The sequence below is a fragment of the Rattus norvegicus genome, chromosome 10 (genome assembly GCF_021556685.1).
Source record: "Rattus norvegicus strain SHRSP/BbbUtx chromosome 10, alternate assembly SHRSP_T2T, whole genome shotgun sequence".
NCBI classification, from domain to species: Eukaryota; Metazoa; Chordata; class Mammalia; order Rodentia; family Muridae; genus Rattus; species Rattus norvegicus.
This window is the reverse complement of record NC_141543.1, coordinates 7645514-7671218: the sequence shown is the minus strand read 5'-3', so window position 1 is coordinate 7671218 and position 25705 is coordinate 7645514. Positions and strand designations below refer to the sequence as shown.

The following is a 25705-nucleotide window of genomic DNA, read 5'->3' as shown; positions in this document are numbered from 1 at the left end:
CCTGTGGTTCCAAGGCTCAAGTTTGCTCGTGGGGTACTGCCTAAGTCCTCTCCGCGGCGGCAGCAACCGGGAAGATCTGCGCCGCTCCCTCAGGGAGCCTCCGTGCACCAGGTTTCCAGATGACGTTTGGTGCTTTCCTCTGGCGTCTGGATGTGCACAGAGTGCAGTCTCCTCTGGCCTCCCAGGCGTGTCCGCCTCTCCGAAGGTCCAGCTCTCCCTCCCACGGGATCTGGGTGCAGAAAACTGTTTATCGGGTCTGTTTCCTTCGGGTTCCGGTGGTGTCTCAGGCGCAGGGGTCCTGCGGCTCCCGGGCCCTCCCCTACGGGAACCCAGAGGCCTTATACAGTTGCCTCTTGGGCCAGGGATGTGGGCAGGGGTGGGCAGTGTTGGTGGTCTCCTCCGCTCTGCAGCCTCAGGAGTGCCCACCTGATCAGGCGGTGAGGTCTCTCTCCCACGGGGTTTCGAGATAAAGTTTTGGCACATAACCCTACCTAGGCTGCTATTTTCTTTCCCTACATAGCTGAGGATGACCTTGAATTTCAAGATTCTCCTGCCTTCATCTGCTAAGTGCTGGGATGTTAAGTATGTGCAAATCATGCTCAGCAAGATGGCTAGTTCTTAGCTTCTGCATGTAGCAGTTGGCTCCACTCTAAGTGTATTTCTTTGGAGTTGGAGAGATGACTCCAGGGAGAAGAGGTCATACTGCTAGTGTAGAGGACCAGGGTTCAGCTCCCAGCAGCACATCAGGTAGCTCACAACCACCTGTAACTTTGGTTCCTGGGGATCCAACACTCATTTCTGGCTTTCACAAATACCCGCACTCACAGAGTGCATAAACTCATGTAGGCAAATGCAAACACACATAAATAAAAAGTCTGATTTTTATACATAATGTGGCATCATGGTCCAGCTTGTTCTTTGCATGTGGCTATCAGGTTTCCTATTACCATTTTGGTTTGTTTTGTTTAATTTTAGAGAAGGCCTTCCTCTGTATGTAGCCCAGGGTCATTTTCAACTCTTGTCAGTCCTCCTGCCTTACTTCTCAAGTGCTAAGACTGCAGGCCTGAGCCACTTTGCCTGGCCTATCACCAGTTTTTTACAGAAATCATCTTGTTTCTGGACCTTTAATTGTGGGCCCAGACTGATATCTGTGTGGCTTTCTTGTTTCTGTCTTGACATCTGTCAACTTCATCTTCTCTTTCAGTATGGCTGTAGCTTATCTGGGTCTCTAATTCCCATTTCAGATTTTAGAATTGAGCCATCGTTTTCTGTGATGTGAAGCAGCCAGCCGAGCTTCCGATAGAGCTTGTGAGTCTGTAGAGGTGCTTGGGGCCACCATGCTGCCCTGGCTTTCAGTTACAGTCTCTCAGGACTGTGTGTCTGTAGCTGAGCTTGGGGCTGCTGCTCTGCACCAGGCTCTCATTCTGCACATCTGTATGAGGGAGTTGGGACTTCCACCTTATGTCACTCATTGTTGCCTCCAATTTGTGACTTCTTTTTCCCAGCTTCCCCAGCACTGGAACTGCAGTCTTCTTCCACCACACCTGGCTTACTATGAGCCCTGCAAAAGAGGAACTAGCTTTAGTATTCCTACAGCTGTAGCCAGAAGATGGTCCAGGGAGAATCTCAACCCACAGCTCCCAAGTCCAGGGTCATACTCACTGCATTAAGCTTGACTGTATGGTGACACGTCTTGGGTTCTGCTCTTCTTTACTCTCTTGACTGTGGGCTGCCTCTGGTAGACTGGATAACTGCTTTACCCTCCTCTCATTATAGGCAGCCTGTACAGATTGTGTATGCCCCTCCCAAAGATCCCACCAAGCCTAAGGGAAGTTCTCAGTTGGATGTGAATGAGGAAGTGGAGGCACTGATTGTCAAGTCATCCCACAAGGACTGGGACCCCTCTCTGTTCAAGGTGTTGTACAAGATCTTTGGGCCCTACTTCCTCATGAGCTTCCTGTACAAGGCCCTTCATGACCTGATGATGTTTGTGGGCCCTGAGATCTTGGAGTAAGAACTCTTGCCTGACTACCTGCTTCCCTGTAACTTCTTGGGTGGTCCTGTCATATGTGGGATCAGGATTGTTACCTACCCCTTACCTTCATCTTCACTGTCTTTGCTTAGTTACTATATGAGTTGTAGCCACTTTGATTGCAAGTCACAGAAGCTTCTCGAATCCAAAGTTAGGAGGATATGGGGCTGTCTAGATCTCATGAGTATCTGCAACTGGAAACCAAGAAGGCAGCAAGGGGGCCTCTGCCATCTTTCTGTCACCTTGGTCTCAGTGTGCTCTATTTGATTACCTTTGAGTGATGTGCTGGTGGGGAGACATAACTATCAGTATGGTGAACCCAAGGCAGAGGTCCCTGTTGTAAGAATCTGGTACCTGGCAGTTATATCACCCTATAAGGTAAAGTGTTGTCTGATGGGTGGCTCAGGTGGAAATCACTATGTTGTCTTGCAAGTACTTGCCCTTGCTGTATGTATCACACTCAAATCTCCCTCCCATCCCCACAGATTGATTATCAACTTTGTGAATGACAGGGAGGCCCCTGACTGGCAGGGCTACTTGTACACAGCACTGCTGTTTGTCAGCGCCTGTCTGCAGACACTGGCACTCCACCAGTACTTTCATATCTGCTTCGTCACCGGCATGCGCATCAAGACTGCTGTGGTGGGCGCTGTTTACCGCAAGGTAGGCCAGGCACCACACCTAATCCTGTGACCCCAGAATCCAGGGATAGCTAGGCTGGGGCTCTCCAGGACCTGTGGAGATTTCCAGCTCAGCATCCTCAGCAAAGAAAGGATGGGGGCTGTGGGGGTCAAAGATAGACCTCATAAAAGTCTCTTAATAAAATGGCTCTCGGTGGCTCATGCGTGGGATTATCAGTGAGTCCACGTGCTACCTGTGTATGGGTAGCTAAGGTTCTTAGACAGCTTGGCACTCTTTGATGAAGTCATGGATAGAAATCCAAGTTCAGAGCCTGGGGAGATGCTAACTAGGTAAAGCGCAAGCTTGACAACCTGAGTTTCGATCTCCAGGACCAGGTAAGGTTGGCAAGGTAGTGCATGTGTACACAAAATACACTGAGCAGTGAGAAAGGAGAGTCCCTAGAAGCTCCCGAGCCAGGTAGCCTTGGATACAGTAGTGAGGAGACCCTGTCTCAAACAGTTGGGAGGCTAGGACTACACATGTGCACTGTGGATGCATTTGTCTGCATGTACATATTCATACATGTGCATGGTTTTTATTTTTATTTTCTAAAGCAAAGCAGTCTATGTTAAATGTTTTATTTCCACACTGTGGATTTGCCTTCACTTTCACCCACATTTGAACTGAAAGTATGCTGCTTCTTTTTTTTTTAATGTTTTTTTATTAATTGTTATTTCTATAAGTACACATAGCTATCTTCAGACACACCAGAAGAGGGCACCAGGTCTCATTACAGATGGTTGTGAGCCACCATGTGGTTGCTGGGAACTGAACTCAGGACCTGTGGAAGAGCAGTCAGTGCTCTTAACCGCTGAGCCATCTCTCCAGCCCTGAACAGTATGCTTCTTGAGTGGGGGCAGACAAGCTTTGCATTTTTTTATTTCTTTTACCATGCTGGAGGTGCACAGGATTGGCAGGGACTGTCCCACAGAGCTTGGGCCATAGTCCTGCTTCTTGGTTGTCATTGTTGTTAAGTTTTTTTCCCATAATTTTAATTTTTATTGAAAATAGCTTTTTTTCATACAGTATTTTCTGATCAAGTTTTCTCCATTTTCAGCTCTTTCCAGATCCTTTTCATCTGCTCAAATCCATACTTTCTTTCTCTCATTAGAAAACAGGTACCTTAAAGGGACCTAGTGATCTCCTGGCCCACTCATGTCCTAGCCATAGTGCCATGGTGCTCACAGGCTGGCAAGAGAGGCAGTTCTCCTAGTGCTTCTCATGCCTGATTACAAATTGCATTCATCTGTTAGCTCGAGTCCTGGTATGTAGGCAGTACCCAGACCAGGGGGACCTTGAAGTCAAGGTTGTCGTGCTCAGAGGCATAGGGATATTTTAAAGGCCCCTGACACCTCAAGACACTTTAGGTGTCACAGCTTGGGATGAGGGCATTTTCTGGGTAGATGCTAAGGACTGTCTTATAGTCAGTTATGCAGACTGGCCAAACAAAACATGATTTGACTCCTAGTGTCAGGGTAATAAGGTCAAGAACCTTGTGTTAGGATCTGAGGCCAACAGCATGGTCATAACCTTGAGCTGCTTAGAAATCCAGAATCCTAGCTTAAGCACAGACCTGCTGATTAAGAACCCTCATGTGGCATGCCTACATATGAAGTGTACAAGGTCATGGTTTAGAAAGTGCCTGGAAGAACTCAGGGTGGAGAAAAGATACGCACTTACTGGACTACTGTCCAGAGTCTTGTCCAGGGTCTGGGGAGAGTCCATGACCCTTTGTCTTCATTTTGTAGGCTCACCTCTTCCTCTCTCCTGAATCCCACAGGCTCTTGTGATCACCAATTCAGCTAGAAAATCGTCCACAGTTGGAGAGATTGTCAACCTCATGTCCGTGGATGCCCAGCGCTTCATGGACTTGGCCACGTATATTAACATGATCTGGTCAGCCCCTCTGCAAGTCACCCTAGCCCTCTACTTCCTGTGGCTGGTGTGTGTTTTCCCTTGGTCTTCTTCTTGTGCAGGCAGGGATGGCCTTGACTAGGCACTGACAGGGAGGGCATGGGTGGGAAAGAATGTATCTTGCATTCATTTACATTTTATTTTCTGGGCTATTTGCTAATTTCTGATAATTTTTTTTTTTTTTTGGATTTCAGCCAGTCATGCCCTCTTGGGTCCACTGGCCGTTTTGTTTTGTTTTGTTTTGTTTTGTTTTTAAGATTTATTTATTAAGTACACTGTAGCTGTCTTCAGACACACCAGAAAAGGGCATCAGATCTCATTACAGATGGTTGTGAGCCAACATGTGGTTGCTGGGATTTGAACTCAGGACCTCTGGAAGAGCAGCCAGTGCTCTTAACCGCTGAGCCATCTCTCCAGCCCAATTTCTGATAATTTTATTCCTTTCATGTATCATTAGGGATTAGTTTCGTTTTGTGAGTTGGTAGGTGTGCATTGTCATGTCTTTGTCTATGTGGGCTATAGGTGCTCTGTGTGTGTGTGTGTGTGTGTGTGTGTGTGTGTGTGTGTGTGTGTGTGTGTGTGTGTGTGTATGAAGTAGACCTCAGGTGTCCTCAATCTTTCTCTCTCTTACTGAGCCTGGATCTCACTGATTTAGTTAGGGTTGTTGGCCGATGAACTCCAGACTTGGCCCCCCATCCTGCCCCCGCTTCCTGCTCCAGCACTGGAATGACAGATGTACACTGTTACACCTAGCTTGCTTGCTTTCTTTCTTTCTTTCTTTCTTTATTTATTTATTTATTTATTTATTTATTTATTTATTTATTTATTTTCTTTAGAGGTGACAGATGTACACTGTTACACCTAGCTTTATTTTTATTTATTTATTTTCTTTAGAGGTGACAGATGTACACTGTTACACCTAGCTTTATGTATTTATGTATTTATGTATTTATGTATTTATGTATTTATGTATTTATGTATTTATGTATTTATGTATTTATGTATTTATGTATTTATGTATTTATGTATTTATGTATTTATGTATTTATGTATTTATGTATTTATGTATTTATTTATTTATTTATTTATTTATTTATTTATTTATTTTCTTTAGAGGCAAGGTCTCCCTATACAGTCCTTGCTGCCCTGAAACTTGCTGTCCTTAAACTCACAGAGACCCTCCTGTCTATGCCTTCACAGTACTGAGATTACAGACATACATCATTATGATCAGCTGTGTTAGTCTTTCCTTGAAGTATATGGAATTGACATTTTTATGTAAGCCAATTCTGTCCCATTGTCCCATGTCAAATGTGAAACAAACTCATTTGTTAGAACCTAAGTATATTGGGCAGGAGCCTCTTGGTTGTAAGCAATAGAAATCCATCTTAGCCTGGGCAGACAAAAGGAATTGTAGGGGAGTAGTACTCATTCCTAACAATCCGGGATCCCCAGGTATGTATGGATCCTAGAGAACTGCAGCATTTGAACCATTCAGGTTTGCTTTGGTTACTTTTGGCCCCCACTTTCTAAAATTGGCTTCATAATGGCTTGTGTCTTTTTTTTTAAATTCACTCCACACTTTATTTCTGCACTCCTTTTTTTATTGGATAGTTTATGTATTTACATATCAAACGTTATCCTCTTTCCTGGTTCCCCCCTCTACATACCGCTCCCCCTGATCTATGAGGGTGCTCCCACTCCACATCACCACCCTGGCATTCCCCTACACTGGAGAAACGAACCTTCCTTGGATCAAGGGCTTTTCCTGTTATTGATGCTGGACAATGCCATCCTCTGCTGCATATGTGGCTGGAGTCATGGGTCTCTTCATGTGTACTCTTTGGTTGGTGGTTTAGTCCCTGGGAGCTCTGGGGTGGGGGTCTTTGGTGCTGAATATGGGATGGATCCCCAGGTGGGGCAGTCTCTCCATGACCTTTCCTGTAGTCTGCTCCACTGTTTGTTCCTCTCTTCTAAGAATTTTGTTCCCCCTCCGAAGAAGGATTAATGCATCCACAGTTTGGTCTTTCTTCTTCTTGAGCTACCTGTGGTCTGTGAATTATATCTTGGATATTTTGGGCTAATATCCTCTTAGATGTGAGTGCATACCATATATTTACTTTTGTGATTGGGTTACTTCACCCAGGATGATATTTTCTAGTTCCATCCATTTGCCTAAGAATTTTATGAAGTCATTGTTTTTAATAGCTGAGTAGTACTCCATTGTGTGAATGTACCACATTTTCTGTATCCATTCCTCTGTAGAAGGATATCTGGGTTCTTTCCAGCTTCTAGCTATTACAAATAAGGCTGTTATGAACATGGTGGAGCATGTGTCTTTGTTATATGTTGGACCTTCCTACTTTTGGATGTATGCCCAGTAGTGGTATAGCTGGGTCCTCAGGTACCACTATGTCCAATTTTCTGAGGAATCTCCAGACTGATTTCCAGAGTTGTTGTACCACTTTGCAATCCCACCAACAATGGAGGAGTGTTCCTCTTTCTCCACATCCTTGCCAGCATCTGTTGTCATCTGAGTTTATTATCTTAGCCATTCTCACTGGTGTGAGGTGGAATCTCAGGGTTGTTTTGATTTGCATTTCCCTGATGACTAAGGATGTAGAACATTTCTTTAGGTGCTTCTCAGCCATTCAATATTCCTCAGTTGAGAATTCTTTCTTTAGCCTTGTACCCCATTTTTAAATAGGGTTATTTGGTTCTCTGGAGTCTACCTTCTTGACTTCTTTGTATGTATTAGATGCTAGCCCTCTTTCAGATGTAGGATTGGTAAAGATTTTTTCCAATCTGTTGGTTGACATTTTGTCCTATTGACAGTGTCCTTTGCCTTACAGAAGTTTTGCAATTTTATGAGATGCCATTTGTCAATTCTTGATCTTAGAATATAAGCCATTGGTGTTTTGCTCAGGAAATTTTCCCCTGTGCCTACATATTTGAGGCTCTTCCCCACTTTTTCTTCTATTAGTTTGAGTGTATCTGGTTTTATGTGGAGGACCTTGATCTACTTGGACTTGAGCTTTGTATAAGGAGATAAGAATGGACCATTTTGCATTCTTCTACATGCTGACTGGCAGTTGAACAATCACCATTTGTTGAAAATGCTGTTTTTCCTCCCACTGGATGGTTTTAGCTCCTTTGTCAAAGATCAAGTGAGCATAGGTGGATTCATTTCTGGGTCTTCAGTACTATTTCATTGATCTACCAGTCTGTCCCTGTACCAATACCATGCAGATTTTTTTTTTAATCACAATTGCTCTGTAATACAGCTTGAGGTCAGGGATGGTGATTTCCCCAGAAGTTCTTTTATTGTAGAGGATAGTTTTCCTATCCTGGGTTTTTTGTTATTCCAAGTGAATTTGCAAATTTATCTTTCTAACTCTATGAAGACTTGAGTTGGAATTTTTATGGGATTTCATAGAATCTGTTGATTGCTTTAAGCATGATGACTATTTGTACGATATTAATCCTGCCAGTCCATGAGCATGGGAGGTCTTTCCATCTTCTGAGATCTTCTTCAATTTCTTTCTTCAGAGATTTGAAGTTCTTGTCATACAGATCTTTCACTTGCTTGGTTAGAGTCACACCAAGGTATTTTATATTATTTGTGACTATTGTCAAGGGTGTCACTTCCCTAATCTCTTCCTCTGCCTGCTCATCCTTTGAGTAGAGGAAGGCTATTGATTTGTTTGAGTTAATTTTATACCCAGCCACTTTGCTGAGGTTGTTTATCAGGTTAAGTAGTTCTCTGGTGGAACTTTTGGGGTCCCTTAAGTATACTATCATATCATCTGCAAATAGTGATATTTTGACTTCTTCCTTTCTAATTTGCATCCTTTTGACCTCCTTTTGTTGTCTGATTGCTCTGGCTAGGACTTCAAGTACTATATTAAATAGGTAGGGAGAGAGTGGGCAGCCTTGTCTAGTCTCTGATTTTAGTGGGATTGCTTTCACTTTCTCTCTGTTTAGTTTGATGTTGGCTACTGGTTTGCTTTTATTATGTTTAGGTATGGGCCTTGAATTCCTGATCTTTCTAAGACTCTTATCATGAAGGGGTGTTGAATTTTGTCAAATGCTTTCTCAGCATCTAATGAGATACTCATGTGGTTTTTTTTTCTTTGAGTTTGTATATATAGTGGATTACAAATTGATGGATTTCCATATATTGAACCATCCCTGCATCCCTGGGATGAAGCCTACGAGAATTTTATTGAGTATTTTTGTATCAATATTCCTGAGGGAAATTGATCAAAAGTTCTCTTTCTTTATAGGGTCTTTGTGTGGTTTAGGTATAAGTGTAGTTGTGGCTTCAGTGAACGAATTGGGTAAAGTTATTTTTGTTTGTATTTTGTGGAATAGTTTGAAGAATATTGGTATTAGGTCTTCTTTGAAGGTCTCAGAATTCTGCATTAGACCCATCTGGTCCTGACTGCTTCTATCTCTTTAGGGGTTATGGGGTTGTTTAGATGGTTTACCTGTTCCTGCTTTAACTTTGGTACCTGATATCTGTCTAGAAAATTATCCATTTCTTCCAGATTTTCCAGTTTTGTTGAGTAAATGCTTTTGTAGTAGGATCTGATAATTTTTTTCATTTCCTCACTTTCTGTTGTTATGTCTCCCTTTTCATTTCTGATTTTGTTAATTTTGGATACTGTCTCTGTATCTTCTGTCTAGTCTGGCTAAAGGATTTATCTATCTTGTCATTTTTCTTAAAGAACCAGCTCCTGGGTTTGTTGAGTCTTTGTATAGTTATTTTTGTTTCCATTTGATTGATACCAGCCCTGAGTTTGATTATTTTCTGCTGTCTACTCTTCTTGGGTGTATTTGCTTCTTTTTGTTCTAGAACTTTCAGGTGTGCTCTTAAGCTGCTAATGTATGTTGTCTCCAGTTTCTTTTTGGAGGCACTCAGAGCTATGAGTTTTTCTCTTTATACTACTTTCATTGTGTCCCATAAGTTTGGGTATGTTGTGCCTCTATTTTCATTAAATTCTAAGAAGTCTGTAATTTTTTCTTTGTTTCTTTTTTTCCAAGTATCATTGAGTAGAGTGTTGTTCAGCTTCCATGTGTATATGGGATTTCTTTTGTTTTTGTTGTTCCTGAAGACCGACAGGCCTTAGTCGCTTTGTGTTTTCTTTAGCTCTGGTCCTGTGTTACTTTTAAGAACAAAAATATAGGGAATAACAATCGAAATGTAAATAAGAAATACTCAAGTTAATAAAGAAAAAAAAGCTAGTTTATTTGTTTTTAGAATACTTATATACAGAGTTTGTCCAAATCATGTGGGGAATTCCACCCACAATTTGGAACTAGGTAGAAATAAACAGAAGTCTGTAGCACCAGGCACAGTGCATGACAGACATATATTACAGAAGTTGCTAGTTACTGGAGGTCTAAGGCTACAAGTAGAGATCTTAACAGACAGATGGTATAAAGATATAATGCTCTAATAAGTCTTACAGGATACTCATATTCTTTCTAACGTGGACTCCACAGGAATTTTGGGTTAAAGTCCTGGTTTGATAAGTTGCTTACTTCTTATTGGTATTGGAATTGATAGGAGGTGTATAATTTGTTTTATGAATTATCTCGCTAAAGGCCATATGGCTTAATGATGCCAGCTAGCAAGGATTTGTGGTTACTTTTGATATTTACCACAACAGAAAGCTTAAGTGGGCTCCATGGGAATTTTGGGTTAACTTCTGAAATGACAGATTAGAAAAGCCTAAAGAGGCTCATACACTATTGTTTAGTTTACTTCTTTTTAAATTTTACTTCTGTTTCAATTTTCATAATGGGTGTGATTTGAGACTTGTTCTATTATTCCTCTGGGAGAGAGTACAAGATACAAGCTTTTCTGGTTACAGACTACAGAACATAGTATTTTGGGAGAAAGGTTATGTCTTTGTGTTTTTTTTTTAAAGATTTATTTATTTATTATATTTAAGTACACTGTAGCTGTCTTCAGACATACCAGAAGAGAGCATCAGATCCCATTACAGATGGTTGTGAGCCACCATGTGATTGCTGTGATTTGAACTCATGACCTCTAGGAAGAGCAGTCAGTGCTCTTAACCACTGAGCCATCTCTCCAGCCCCCCCCCCCCCGTCTTTGTGTTTTTAAAAAGGGTAATTAGGCTCTGGACACCTTCCAGAGTCACATGGATCAGATTTAATAGAGGAGACCGCCTGAAAAACTAGATTCAAGAGAATCAAACAAAAAGTTATCTAGATGATGCTGAAACTTTTGTCTTGAGAATTATATTTTGCAGAATGTGCCTGCTTGGATTCCTGATCGCAAGAACTTTCAGCTGGGTCCAATCAAGACACACATCCGGCTGCAGCTTTCGCTCCATTTTCCCTCCCCCCTCCCCCCAAGGATATCTCAACACTCACATACAGCTTGAAGAAGTTACTGAAGAGTCGTCACCCCGATTTCCTGGACTTTGGAGGGCTGAATGTGGTTATTTTAAGGTTGGTTTTATGAGGAATTTAGAAATGGTCATACTTTAATGGGGAAGATTAGCTAGAATTGATTTGTACAGCCATAATCTCATTTGGTAACTAAGATAAAGTCATATCCTTACATTGGTATAGAACTTATTTGCTACAAAATTTTAAAAGTACAAGGTTTGGACCCAGTCCTTCTACTGATGCCATTACGAGCTTCTGAACTGAAATAGGAATTAGGGCACTCAAGCTGCAGGTCCCCTGCGGTCCAGACACCACCCAGATCTGAAGGGAGAGACCTGGTCAACCAGCTCCCTGCACCCAAATCCCATGGGAGGGAGAGCTAAACCTTCAGAGAGGCAGACATGCTTGGGAAGCCAGAAGAGACTACACTCTGTCCACATTTCTGACTCTAGAGGAAAATGCCTAGCACCTTCTGGGACCCCTGTGCACAGGAACCCAAGAAAAGGTGGGGCAGGCTTTTCTGGTTGCTGCCCTCATGGAGAGCTGAAACGCAGCCCCAGAGAAGCAACTTCAGGCCTCACACCAGAGGTAAGACCAACTTTTCTGCTCTAAGTGACCTGCCTGGTGGACTCAGGACACACAGAGGCAAAATTCCTCTGGAACTGGACGCTTCCTGTTTCTAGCCAGAGCCTGAACCTCGCTGATCCTGGCCCACAGCTCCCTGCTCCCACACCCTGTGGGAGAGAGAACACATCACACAGACAGGTGGGCACTCCTGAGACTGTAGGGCAGGAGAGACCGCCAGTACTGCCCACCCTTGCCCACATCCCTGGCCCAATAAGAAACTATATAGGGCCTCTGGGAACAGGAAGATAGGGGCACTCAAGCTACAGGTCACCTGCATTCCAGACACCACCCGGATCTGAAGGGAAAACCCTTGGTCCTGCCAAGACTGAACCCCCAGTGAACGGGATTGTTGGGGGGAGGGCAGTAGTGAGAGGAGGATGGGGAGGGGAACACCCACATACAAGGGGAGGGGGAGGGGCTGGGGGATGTTTGACTGAAAACTGGGAAAGGTAATAACTATTGAAATGTAAATAAGAAATACTCAATTTAATAAAGATGGAGAAAAAAAAACCTCTATAACGAAAGTCTTCATGTCTAGGAATATGTAAAAGGTTCAGATCTCTCTGAAAGAATACATATTTATCTTAAGTAACAAGATTAGGAAACTAAAAATAAATCATTATAAATATATCAAAAAATAAAATAAAATAAAATAGGAGTTAGGGGCCAAATAGCAAATTCATGGCTCCTAGTTCACCATTAGAGTCTTTTAAAAATATTCTTGTTAGAAATGTCTGAGGATAGTTAATAGACAACAGTCCAGATCACCTTATATAGATAGATGGTTTTCAAAACATCAGAAATCCACAAAATATGACATTTAAAATTATTTATCTTTTGTTGAGACATATCTGCTCCTAACAGTTCCCCTTTGGCAGATTTAAGGAAGAAATGGAACAACATCTCTACCTCTGGATGAGGTAATACTTTGTGGCTAGGCAGCCACTGGGCAGAAACTGCCTAATTCACCTACAGACTAATACTGTCCAAAAAGGGACACTTTATGCAGAATAATTGATTGATAATCTGTGCCGAGCCAGAATTATCAGCCCTTCAAGATTTCTGCACGTCAAGAGTCTGTCAGTTGATCCTGGGCCAAACTGAAGACTCTTGTGCTCATGTTGCTAACAGAGGACTGTGCTAGTGGAGATTTGTCTCCACGACCTGTCTCAGTTCTGGAAGCCATGTTAGGTTTCCTATGTTTATAGATAATTGGTCATTCTCAGATTTCTGATGGGGTGAAGACTGATTATAGTCTCATAACCGACTCAGGGTGTTTAACTTTGAAAATACATATTTAATTTGATAGTTATTGGATAGTATACAAGCTAGCAGGGATATAACATAGATTTTAAGCCTTTCTTAAGCTGGAATAGATAACTAAATGTTCTGTTTAACTGGTAAAATGTTGATAAATTTCAAAATGAGAATAGTAGTGCTCAGCTTATATTTGAGAGAAAAGTGTGTACATTGATGTCATTATGCAGGTGAAGGCAGGTACAGGATAGAACGAGGCCTGTCATTGGATGAGAAGGAAGGATGAGCAGGAGAAAAGTTTTAGAAGTGGAGGAGACAGAGAAAGGGAGGGAGCAGCCAAGAGAACATGGCAGCGGATGTTAAGATTTCTCTCTGTAGGGGTTGGGGATTTGGCTCAGAGGTAGAGCGCTTGCCTAGCAACCGCAAGGCCCTGGGTTCGGTCCCCAGCTCCAAAAAAAAAGAAAAAAAAAGGATTTCTCTCTGTACATTTACAGCTTGTTAGGACTATTCTTAAGGGATAAATATGTACAGGATTGTGTGTGTCTAGATGAGCAAATTATATCTTATCTAGGTGGATGCTTTATATCCTTATCAATTGGTTGTAAGTTAACTTGTGTGGATGTATTGTACATTGAGTACTTAACATATAAATCTGGTTGTTGGGTTACAGTCTGTTGAGTCATGATTTCACTGGGTTGTTGGGAGTGTGAGCAGAGTCCATGACAAGAAGCCGTGCTAGGCTATAGATGATCTTGAGCCACCTTCAGCCCCCTTAGTAGCCAGTCATTGCCTACTTGTGTGTCCACATAGCAGCATTCTGGTAATCACGTGAAACGTTTTAGGGTATATCAACAAAGCAGCAGCATCCACTAAGCCTAAAGCTAAGACTTTCAAAACATGGGGTCCCACAAATGACTTGAAAAGTACCTTGATTTATGACTCTCTTTTGTTCTGAAACTTTTACCATGTTAGACCATGGTACTTGAAGCAACCATGTTCCTGGGCCAGCGTCACTCATATTTGGCTACAGAATAAAACTCCTACTAAAGTGAGAGGGATTTTGTTTGCTTTTTGGTTGTTTTTTTTTTCAACAATATCTCCAGTCTTCCCTCAGCCTTAACTTCAATATAGAGGGGAGGTGGCTCTTGGGGCTGTCATAAGCACAGGTCCAGCTCAATAAGACCCTCAAGTTTATGGAGACAAAGTCTCACTCTAGCCACTCAAACTGAGTGAGTTCCTAACACTAGGAGAGACCCACCAGCAAACACAACAGGTCATGTTGGTAAGCAAGACATTGCTATTTTTCTCTGCATCCTCCAAAAGCTTCATCTACTTCCAGGCCTCCTCCCTCCTCTGGATCCAATCAGGGACACTTAGATTATCTGAAGCTATAGCCCGAGGGCTCCCCTGCAAGGACATAGAAGGAAATCTATCAACTTAGAAGTTGGTTTCTGGAAGCATCTAACATGGGAGGGCTTCTGTGATAGCAAAGCTAACTGGAGCTATCTATGGTCTAACTCAATTTTCTGCCCAATGTGCTCAGACTAAAAGACTGAAGTAAGAGGTATATATGGGCAGCAGCCAAGCAGTTTAGAGTGATGGTTCTCCAACGTGGCCCCAGCAGCAGCAGCAAATTTTGTAGAGACAAAAGGTTCTAGCCATGCCCTGCCCTATGCTATCAAGAAGGTTGGCGGTAGGGACAATGGTCTACACTCTAACAAGCTCTAGGTATAGATTCTTTCCTGTACTCCACTTTGTCCCTCTGTGTTTTGACCTATAAATCAGGAGACTTCATATGCATTCTGCTGGGTTTGTTGTACAGGCTAAATGAACTGTGCACTGCTATGCCTAATTAATGCTATTATGCTATTAATTCCTGGGACAGAGCCTTCTGACAGAGTCAAGCTGAAGTGTCCCAGAAACACAAATAAGTTCCATCACACATCTAGAACTTTACACATAGTATGTCTCCTAGGAGCCCCTCCCATTAAAACACACAAAGTGAACATAAGCACAAAACTTCCTCACTTAGCAGCAGCCTTTCTGTTATTCCTGGCACTCAGGGACCATTAGCCCTGACTGTCCATTCTGCAACACACACACACACACACACACACACACACACACACACACACACACATGCCCCTTCCATCTCACCTCAAGGACAGAGGTCAAGGTTGATTCATCTTTAGCCTAGCTTTGGGGGGTGGAGGACTGGAGGACAGACAGACAGACAGCGCTGCTCAATTCCTTAAAACCCAAAGCAGAAGGAAGGTGGCAAGAAAGATGAAGTTTGGAACACTCTGAGCAAGGTTCAGTATTTAGCCTCTGGAGTGGAGTAGGAAACTTTGTAGGATCTTAGTGACATACTGTATCATCACAGGACTTGAGTCATTTACTAAGACACCTAAGCCCAGTGTGGTGGCACATACCTGTAATCCAAGTGCTCAGGAAGCAGATACAGGAGGATCTCAAGTTCAAGGGTAGCCTGGGACCCTATCTCAGAAACAAAACAAAACTTACCAAGTAAGGAATGATAGGACATACCTGTGATTCCAATACTGGGAAAATTGATGCAAGAGGATGACGACTCCAAAGCTGTCTAGACTGCATAGCTAGATGGCTACACAGCAAGATGACTGGGTAAAGGTACTGCCAAGTCTGACTTGGATCCCCAAGAACTCACACAATGGAAGGACTCTTGGAGGATGTCCTCTGACCTCTAAGAACACACTGTGGCACACACAGGTGGCCACACACACTAAAAGTAAGTTAAAGTGTTTAAAAAAGAAAAAGAGGGCTGGAGAGATGGCTCAGCGGTTAAGAGCACCTGACTGCTCTTCCAGAGGTCATGAGTTCAATTCCCAGCAACCACATAGTGGCTCACAACCATCTGTAAAGAGATCTGATGCCCTCTTCTGGTGTGTCTGAAGACAGCAACAGTGTACTCATATATAATAAATAAAAAAGAAAAGAAAAAGAAAGGAAGGGAAGGAAGACCCAGACAGAAAAGTGCTTGCTTCTAAGCATGAGGACACGTGACAGACTGTATCTTTCAAAGACAGCCAGGATGACATCTCACGTCCTATATACAGTTCTTCCAGCTAAGACAGGAAGAGAGGATCAGATATTTGTGACTGAGTATGAAGGTTAAATTCAAAACCAGTAACAGAGCTGCTCTGGACCACCCAAGGAGTGTACAAGCCTCCAACACCCAGAACCAATCACTGACAACAGCCATAGTACAGCCCATCCCTTCAGAGACTGCTCCCTTCTTCCCTTTTACAATAAAAAGGCCCTGGACCTGGAAAAGGGTGCTCCAGAAACACATGCTTACTTAAGCCAGCAGCTGCCTGTGGAGGGCACTTACACTTCCCTTTTCAGTTCTAATAAAGATACACTTTTCACTGCTACCATCCTGTTTTCTGATCTTTGTTCTGTGTGCCAGCTGTAGGCATTATCTCTAAGGGATGATAAGTTTCCCCTGACCATTGCTTTAATCCTGACTACAACGCACACTGCTAAGTTTCTAGCAGCGCTGTACCATACATCAGAGGCCTTACAAATATCTGCTACGGACACAAGAGGACACAGGTGGACTTAGAGCCTCAGGGTCAACCCAACTCCAAAAATAGGTTCCTCTTTGGCATAAATTAGGTATAAATTATATTGTGATAACACAACTTCTCTGAGCCCCAATATTTCCTATTGAATATTTTATTTATTTACATTTCCTGGTTCCCCTCCAGAAACCCCCTATCCGATCCTCCCTCCCCCTGCTTCAATGAGGGTACTTCCCCCACCCACCCACCCACCCACCAACTCCTGCCTCCCCACCCTGGCATTCCCCTACACTGGGGCAACAAGACTTCATAGCACCAAGGGCCTCTCCTCCCATTGATTTCCGACAAGGCCATCTTCTGCTACATATGTGGCTGGAGTTATGGGTCCCTCCCTCCATGTGTACTCTTTGTATGGTGATTTAGTCCCTGGGAGCTCTGGGGGGCTCTGGCTGGTTGATATTGTTGTTCTTCCTATGGGGCTAAAAACCCCTTCAGCTCCTTCAGTCCTTTCTCTAACTCCTCCATTGGGGACCCCATGCTCAGTCCAATGGTTGGCTTCGAGCATCTGCCTCTGTATTTGTCAGACTGCCCCACCTGGGGATCCATCCCATATACAGATGCCAAACCCAGACACTACCGCACATGCCAAGAAGTGCTTGCTGACAGGAGCCTAATACAGCTGTCTCCTAAGAGGCTCTGCCAGTGCCCCAATATTTTTAGTCTTCAAAAATATGTCCTTTGGTACTAGGGATGTGACTCGATGGTGAAACACTGGCATCTGTAGCATAGCAAAAAGCAAGTGGAAAAAAAATCGCTCATTCAAGACTGAGAGCTTTGAACTGGTGCCACCTAAGCTTCTCTGCACATTCACACACACCTGCACACCAACGCACATACCACCTAGGGATGCTGTCAAGTTGTGTTAGGCTTGACCCCAGAAGGGGTCCATGATTCCGTGTCTTAACACAGTCCCCGTTGAAGTCAGCCAGCTACAATACTTGTGTTATGAATGAAATCAAAACCTCCTGATGGCTCTGAACCATTTAAAGCAGGTAACATGATATCTTAGGTTAAATATATTTTGTCATAATAAATAAACACAACGTTTCAAAGGGAACCAACTTTTGGCCTTACGCCAGGACTTCAGCATAACTCTGAGTACACTGGTACCCTCCACTTCCTTCCTGATTTTAGAGTAAGTAGACAGATGGAAGCCATATCCAGTATTCCAGGAGGCCCCAAGCAGGCCTCAGAGGACCTCCCCCTACATTGTTTTAGCAGTCCACAAATGGCAACCCTGCCTAAGGCATCAAGATCCCAGGGCAATCTCTGCCTTTGGGCCTAAGGAACCAATCCAACCATTATAAAACTTGCCCTTAAGTGGAGTATAACCAAGAGAAGTGATGGGGTTCTATAGAAGGATCAGTCCTGGGTTCAAATTCCTGCTCTGCCACTTACAGTGGGCAAGGCACTTAAGTCCCTCAGACTCCATTTCCCTGTCTGAAAAATAGGAAAAATAAAAAGAGGCATGCATGTAAATTGTCTAGCACAGCAGGGAGCTGGTGGACAGCTATGCCCTGTCCTGGCCCCTCAGTGACTGAGCTGTGTGTTCACATAAAGAAAGAAGCCCTGCAAAAAAATAAAGGAGGTATAAATACCAAGTACCAAATCAGCAAAGCTAAAGGAATGTTCCAAACAGGGAGCCAGCACACATCTACAGAGAGCCAAACAGCAAGGTCAGGCTTCAGGGATAAAGGAAATACAGTCTCAGTGGCAACTCAGAGGGAGGAAGAAAGCTAGACCAGCAGGAAGCAGCAGTTCACAGAATGTCCTTGGAACTGGCAGAGGTGGCAGAGGTCTGCTGTGGTGGGGACCATAGCAGAGAATCACGATCTAAAATAATGTGGAACCCCAGCCCCAGCCCCAGCCCCAGCCCCAGCCCCAGCCCCAGCCCCAGCCCCAGCCCCAGCCCCAGCCCCAGCCCCAGCCCCAGCCCCAGCCCCAGCCCCAGCCCTACCTCCTACCACCTACAGCCCTGAGGACCATGGCCTTAATCTACCAAAATTTCCCATTTTTCTAGAAAGCCTGGGCAGTTGGATCTCACTGTGGGTTCTACTCACATTTTCTAAAATCACCATGCTAAGTAAAAGTTGCCAGCTGGCTTGTAAGGCGCAGCCCAGGACACTGGTATATCCAAGCACAGGTTTCTGCCTGACAAGTGAGAAGAATGGTTTTGCTATGGGCTTCCACAAGAAAGGAATGTGAGTCTGCATTGGTGAAGTGGGACTCAGAACGAGTACCTAGATGGTGTTGGGTTCAGGACCTGAATCAGAGTTAGCTGCAACTGCCTATTTCTCTCCACCTGGGCATACATGCCTGGGTCACACTTACCGGGTCACGGACAGTTTCAGAGAACAAGGGTGAGCTGTCTGAGAAGCAGGACAGCACGAGCTGAATGAACATGAGGGTGAAGTACAGATAGAATGCAGAATCTCGAAACATGTCCACTTGAGCATCCTTAGAGGGGAGAAGACAGGGACACAGATTAACATAATCTTCCCTGAAGGCAGGGTACATATGATTCATCAAATCCTCAAGTCACAGGTAATGGTGTTCAGTGGCAAGGGGCCATGATGGCGGGAAATGGCCTATCATGGGCCTCTGCAGGAAATCTGCCAGCAAAGCCTTCTCCAGATGCTGCCCCAAAACCTCAGACCTCTCAGCCTTCAGAACTACAAGCTCAATAAACCTCTGTTTTCTCTTAATCAGCCCGAATATGGATTTGGTTACAGCAAGAGAAAAAGGATTAAGATAAGCCCAAAGAGCAGGCTGCAGACAGCCACCTCCCCTGCCACAGACCTCCTCACATTTCCCTCCCCTGAAAACAAAACAGAAGGAAGGTGGCTCCATCTCCTGTTCCTTGACAGCAGGGAGTGGAATACATCTGCTCTGCTCCTTCTGGCTATGGGACCTTATCCATTTACTTAACCTTTCTATGCCCTGGCTTCTCCACTGCTGAACTTACCAGTAGTCCTCCACCAAGGGTGGTTTTGCCTGCCAGACAACAATTCTAGTGGATTCTGGGAATGTTTGACATTAGCTCCTGACACACCAGGAGCTAAGGGCATGGAGGCCAGGATGGCCCTAGATATCCTACAAAGCACAGGAGAGTGTCCCACAATGAAGAAGCCTCTGTCCACTTGTCAGTGCTGAGGTACAGGTGCCTCATCAGAGTCACTGGGCCATGGTCCTCAGATTATTCATGAGAAATGTGCAGTCCCTGAAGAAGCACTTAGGAAAATACAAACTCAACCGTGCCAGCCACTGTCCCTGTCCACTGTCCTTGTTCTTTCATAAGTGCTCCACATCTATCCTCCCTCCTCCATGCTCCCTCCCTCCATCCTCCTCCATGCTCTTGCCAGTCTCTAGCTCCCAGATAATGAGAAATGACAGACTAGCCAAGAAGTGTATACTCTTCAAATGTTTTGAGAGTGGCACAAGGAGCCAGCCTCAACAACTTCCTGTCAGAGTTACAGTTGGTAGCACCAAGGTCAACATGTCTAGGGTACTTGGGGAGCAGCCACTGGGCAAACATAGCTCCCAGCTCAGCTCAGCTCCAACCCGGCCAGCTTACAGAGGCACTACAGACAGAAGTGTAGTGTGAGTTAGCATTTGCCTGTAGACAGGAAGAAGGGTCTAGAGTAGAGATGTTCCTGGAAAAGCAGCAGAACCTATTTGGTCCCCAACCTGTGATTCCCATGGCAACACATGACCATACAAAATGGAGGAAGCATCTCTCCCGATTACCTTTTTTAAGGCAGAGATGATCTTAGATCTCAAGATGGCAAGGGCGCAGAGTAGGGCTACAAGCCAGAAAGTAAGCATTATCCCTGAGGACTGGACTCCTTTCCTTCGCTCAAACTGAATTAAAAAGGTGGCGAGCAGCTGGAAGGGAAAAGTATACAAGAGGTTAGAGAGGCAGGACTGCAGGGTCCCATGGTGTCTGAGTAAGCATGTCTCAGGGGTCCAAGAGCTGCCTGGAGAGGAGGCCTTAGCCCAGTCACAACGGTACCACAGCAGCTACCTAAAGAGCTGTAGTCATTTTCTAAAGGTATCTTTCTTTTTATTATCTGTGTGTATCGTGTGACAGTGTGTAGTATATATGCACATGTCTGCATGGGTGCACTTGGGCGGAGTCCAGAGGATGATTCTGAGTATTCTGCTCTCTCACTCTCTGCCTTATTCTCTTGACACAGAACCTCTCATTTAATTTAGAGCTAGGTTGGTTACCAAGCTGCCTCTGCTTTCCAATTAAAGATATGTGTGGCACGCCAGACTTTTTACATGGGTGCTGGAGATCTGAACAGCTCTTAATGCTTATGCAGCAAGTGCTCTTAACGACTAAGCCGTCCTCCAGTCCCTGAGTCACGGGATTCCAGTAAGACCCGAACAGGGATGTGAGGAAAGCTCAGTTTAGAGGTGAGATCCAGCTTTGAGAGGAGACAATGCAGAGCAGACCCCACTCACTGTGAGGCTGCAGTGCCTTGGGGTCCTCTACCTCCTACTGGAACATCCTCTCTCATCTCCTCCTCTCCATGCCTGTCCCAGGCACTCAGGCCAAGCCTCCATTTCTTCCTTACCCTGAATGTTGGATCTGCTGCTCTCAACAGAATGGTCCTCTGCCCTCAGTCCCTTCATCCTATTTACCCTTTGGGCTTCAGCTCCACTCTTCTTCCCTTCACTGAAGTTTCCTTAAGTACGAGCCCCAGATCCAAGTTCAGAGCTCCCTGCTCAGATCTCCACAGACCAGGACACACAGCTTTAGTCTTTTATAGAGACACCATTTGATCTCTTTGTGCTCAGCCAGGCCACACATTTTTATCTCACACATAGTCAGGGCAAGAATATGTTTGCTAAGTGCCCGCAAGGAATCGAGCCCAGCCAGAGAGCCAGAAAATAAGCCAAGAGCCATCACAGACATCAGAGCAGCATGGGAATGTGGCTCTACCATTTCCTGGCTTTGTGACCTTGGCCCACCTCCTTCACTTCTCTGGACTTCCACTCACTTAACTACAACATGAGAAGAATGTGCAAATACATGAACATAGGTCATTCAGGAGTTAGTCTTGTGCCTGACACCTGGTTAACACAGCCGTCAGCACCACCGTGTCTTCGTTGTCACCACCCCTCCCTCCTGAGCCTCCACTGTTCCTGACTTACAGCCTGTTCTTCCCTGTATATGTCCTTTCAGCTCCAACCCTTCAGATAAACTGATTCTCTGCCCCCAAGTCTGCTCTAAGCTTGCTCTTCCTCCTCTTCTTCCAGCTGCCAAGGTCTCTGCTCTCTAAAACCCTCCTGGGTTTCGCACAGGACCCAAGTGTGGCTCAGCTACCCATGACCTCATCCACAGTCCTGGGCCTCTCACCTGTAAGAGGAGACACATGGTGCCTGTCCCACTCTAAAATGACCTCGAGCTCAAGCACAATACCAAGAGTCCTACCAGACTCAAACACACTCACCGTCTATCTGTAAATTTAAAGTCACAGCTGTCTGTGTTGCTTACATGTAGGATCCTAGGGGCCATTCTTACATTACGTCCCTAAAGCCTTCTCGAGGACTCCCAGTCCACCACTCCTGAAAAACTCCTATAAATGACATTCTGTGAGCTGCACTTAAAGATGCAGAGAGCTGCAGGTCAGGGTAGGCAACACAGCTGCTGCTGACGGCTTCCCTAACATTAGAGATTCTGCATGTTTTGTTTTAGAGGTTTTAAGATGTTTTATTATTGTGTGTGTGCACACACGCCATAATGAACATGTGGAAGTCAGAGCACATAGATGGTTCCCTTCTCCCTCCTTTGCATGGGATTTATACCACTAGCATCTTTATCCTCTGAGCCATTTCTTCAGTATTGTGTATTGGTTTTAGGTTTAAGTTTTGTTCCTTTCAGATATTTTATTTTTATTTATTGGTATGTGTATGCGTCTATGTGTATACCAAATATATTCGAGTACCCGCAAGGTCTGAAGAGGATTCCCCTACAGCTTGCATTACAAAGGGTTGTGAGCCACTCAATGTACATGGTAGAACCAAATCTGAGTCCTCTGCAGGAACAGCAAGCACTTTTAGCCACTGAGCATCTCTCTAGCCCCTATTTCTTGGTTTTGTGAAACAAGGCTCCCATATAGCCCAGGCTGGCCTCAAGTTCACTATTACAGCCAGACTGGCCTTGCCCTCCACATCTCTCCAAGTGCTAGAATGAAAGCATGTGCCACCATGTTTGGCTCACAACTCAGCTTCTCTTTTATTGATGGAACTCATGACCTTGCTCATGCCAGGCAAACACTCTACCACTCAGCCACACCACAGCCCACATCCTCCATTTCTTGCTGCCAGCCCCACCAGCCAACCCTCACCATGGTGATGCCTAGCAGTGTCGGGCTGACCAGTAGTACCAGGGCTAGGAGCATTCCCTGACTTCTTTCCCAGAAAGAGTAGAAGAGGTCTGCCCAGCAGATGATCCACAGAAAGAATCCTAAGGCCTAGAAGAAAAGGGACATCATGACATGTTTCAGCAGCAATCCTGGGATCTCTCTGAGCACCCCAAAAATGTCACCATGAGGACACCAGCTAACCTCCAAGGTTCTCAGATAAAGAGTCAGCTTCTTACCCTTTCTCTTTCTTCATGACAGGGCCTCACTATGGAGCCCAGGCTGGCTTTGAACTCCGGATTTTCCTGCCTTAGCCCCCCAGGTCCTAGGATGAGAGGTTTATTCCACCGTTCCCAGCTGTTTAATTCTCATACCCCTAGTACCTTGCTCAGAATCTGACCTCTAGTCACAACTCCAAGATGGTTCTATCCCTACCTGTCACTGGTGATACTTAATAAAAGAACAGTCCAATTTGAGGAAAGAAACACTAATGAATGATGGACAAGCCAGGCATAGTGATCTGAAACCCTAGAATGAAGGAAGGGGCAAAGGCAGGGGATCTCAGGCCAGCCTGGGTTCCAAAGTAGGAACCTGCCTCAAAGAAATAAAAATAAAGAATTAGAGAACACAAGGGCATGTCACCTCTTCACTGATGGCCAAATTAAAAAAAAAAATGACCGAAATATGTACATATGGAGAAAGCAGAGACTAAGAAAGAAACAAATGACAGGAGTGGAAAGGCTGGCCAATAGGAGCCTCAGGCAGAGGGGCCAGCACAGGCTCTGGTATTATTCTTGCAGTCTCCCTATAACCTAAAATAATTTCAGGACCATAACCTTTTCAGCATGTTAATGTCATGTTTGTACTTGTGTGGGGAGACACACATGTGTGTAGGTACAGGTGCCCACTGAGGCACCTTTCACTCTACTCCTGACTCAGTGTCTCTTATTTGAGCCTGGGATCCCTTTCCAGATAGTCTGGCTAGCCAGCCTGCCCAGGGAATTTCTGTTTCCACCTCAATGTTCACAGGGATTCTGGTCCTCACATTGCGCAGTACTTTATCCAGTGAGCCATCCTCTCGGCCCTGAAAATACTTCCACAGCCAAAATAAATAAATACAAGGAAATTGCTTTAGTAAACAAAGAGCTTATGAGACTCCCCTGAGAAAGTTTCCATCTTCCCCAGTGTAAACACAGGGAAACTGAGGCAATGGAGGTTAAGGATTTCACTCAAATGTCCTGTGGCCTGATATGAATATGATATGAATATGCTTGCCTCCAAATTCCCAGCCTTGATCTAGCACATTCTTCTGTCTTCTTTACACAAGGCTAACCTGTGCTACACAAGTATCTGGATGCCCCACCCCAGAGGGACACCAGGTGACTTACAGTTTTGGCTTTGTTGAGGTGTGTCATCTGGATGTAGCCCCGGTCATGTCGAGAGAGATAGAGGAAGTAGAGGGGGAAACAGGACCAGAGGTAGAAACAAGGCACCCATGTGAGGACCGTATTCTGAAAGCACTTGGTAAAGTCAGGGTTGCTGGTGTGCCATGTGACATTCCAATCCTGGGAACACAAGCACATGCAAAGGGCGCTGTCACACAATGAAGGAACAGGGACTCACAGGATTCCAATCCTGCTGCTGTAGGTTCAAAGAAATAGATCATGATTCCTATATCCAGGGATCTCGCACAAGTATGCAAACTTCAAAGGGTCAGTGACCAGAGAGCTTGAACACCAAGTCACAGGAGCAAAGAAGAGGTGGTCTTAGGGCTGCTGCAAGTCCCCTGCTCACAAGATGGGGGAGGCTGTCACCTGAGGGGACCTTGATCCCTCGAACCTGAAGAACCTGGGCATCATACAGATCATTTGCATGCTTGCTTCATACACTAAAGACCCCAGACCTTTACCTTGATGGTTCAGCACACATAATGCCCAAATGCCAGTACTATGTGTGCATTCCGATGCTAGATGTTCACAGAAAATGGTACTGTCGGGAGCAGAGGTGATGGCTCAGTGGGTAAACACTTGTTGAGCAAGCATTAGGATCCGAGTTCAAGCCCAGAACCCACACTTAAAAAAAAAGTTTGGGCTGGAGAGATGGCTCAGCAGTTAAGAGCACTGACTGTTCCTTCAGAAGTCCTGAGTTCAATTCCCAGCAACCACATGGTAGCTCACAACCATCTGTAATGGGATCTGGTGCCCTCTTCTGGTGTGTCTGAAGAGAGGAGCAGTGTACTCATATATATTAAATTATACTATTTTTAAATCAAAGACATTTGATTTTTGAATGACAGTTAAAATGACAATTGAGGATGTCCTCTGGCTTCCACATGTATACATAAACATGTGAGCCACATATGTTTACACAGCACAACTTTTGCTGTTGTTGTTTGGGTTTTTTTGAGACAGGATTTCTTTCTGTAACATCCCTACTACCCTAGAATTTACTATGTAGACCAGGCTGACCTTGAACTCACAGAGATCCACCTACCTCTGCCTCACAAGTGCTGGGATTAAAGATGTGCACCACCACACCTGGCAATACAACACAACTTCTAACATTTTACTGAGTGTGTGTGTGTGTGTGTGTGTGTGTGTGTGTGTGTGTGTGTGTGTGTGTGTGACAGCACCTTTATCCACTGAACCATCTTACTGAAGTCACAATTCTAATGTAATACATAAACCATTGGGCTGCATGTGATGGTCACACCTTTAATCCCAGTACTTGGGAGGCAGAGGCAAGTGAGCCTCTGTGAGCCTGAGACCAGCCTA

At 44.6% G+C, this 25705-nt stretch overlaps 1 pseudogene across 1 annotated transcript in view; it reads right to left on the bottom strand.

Annotated features, from left to right (window-relative positions):
* Positions 1–24564, bottom strand: part of Abcc1-ps1 (ATP binding cassette subfamily C member 1, pseudogene 1) — a 54129-nt pseudogene extending 29565 nt beyond the window's left edge. Inside the window, exons 1-5 of the transcript XR_015631373.1 lie at positions 24320–24564; positions 22917–23042; positions 20308–20445; positions 18840–19017; positions 16427–16509 (exon numbers count right to left, since the gene is read on the bottom strand). The product of XR_015631373.1 is annotated as an ATP binding cassette subfamily C member 1, pseudogene 1 (transcript). The remainder of the gene's footprint in view (positions 1–16426; positions 16510–18839; positions 19018–20307; positions 20446–22916; positions 23043–24319) is intronic.
* Positions 24565–25705: the final 1141 nt, after the last annotated feature.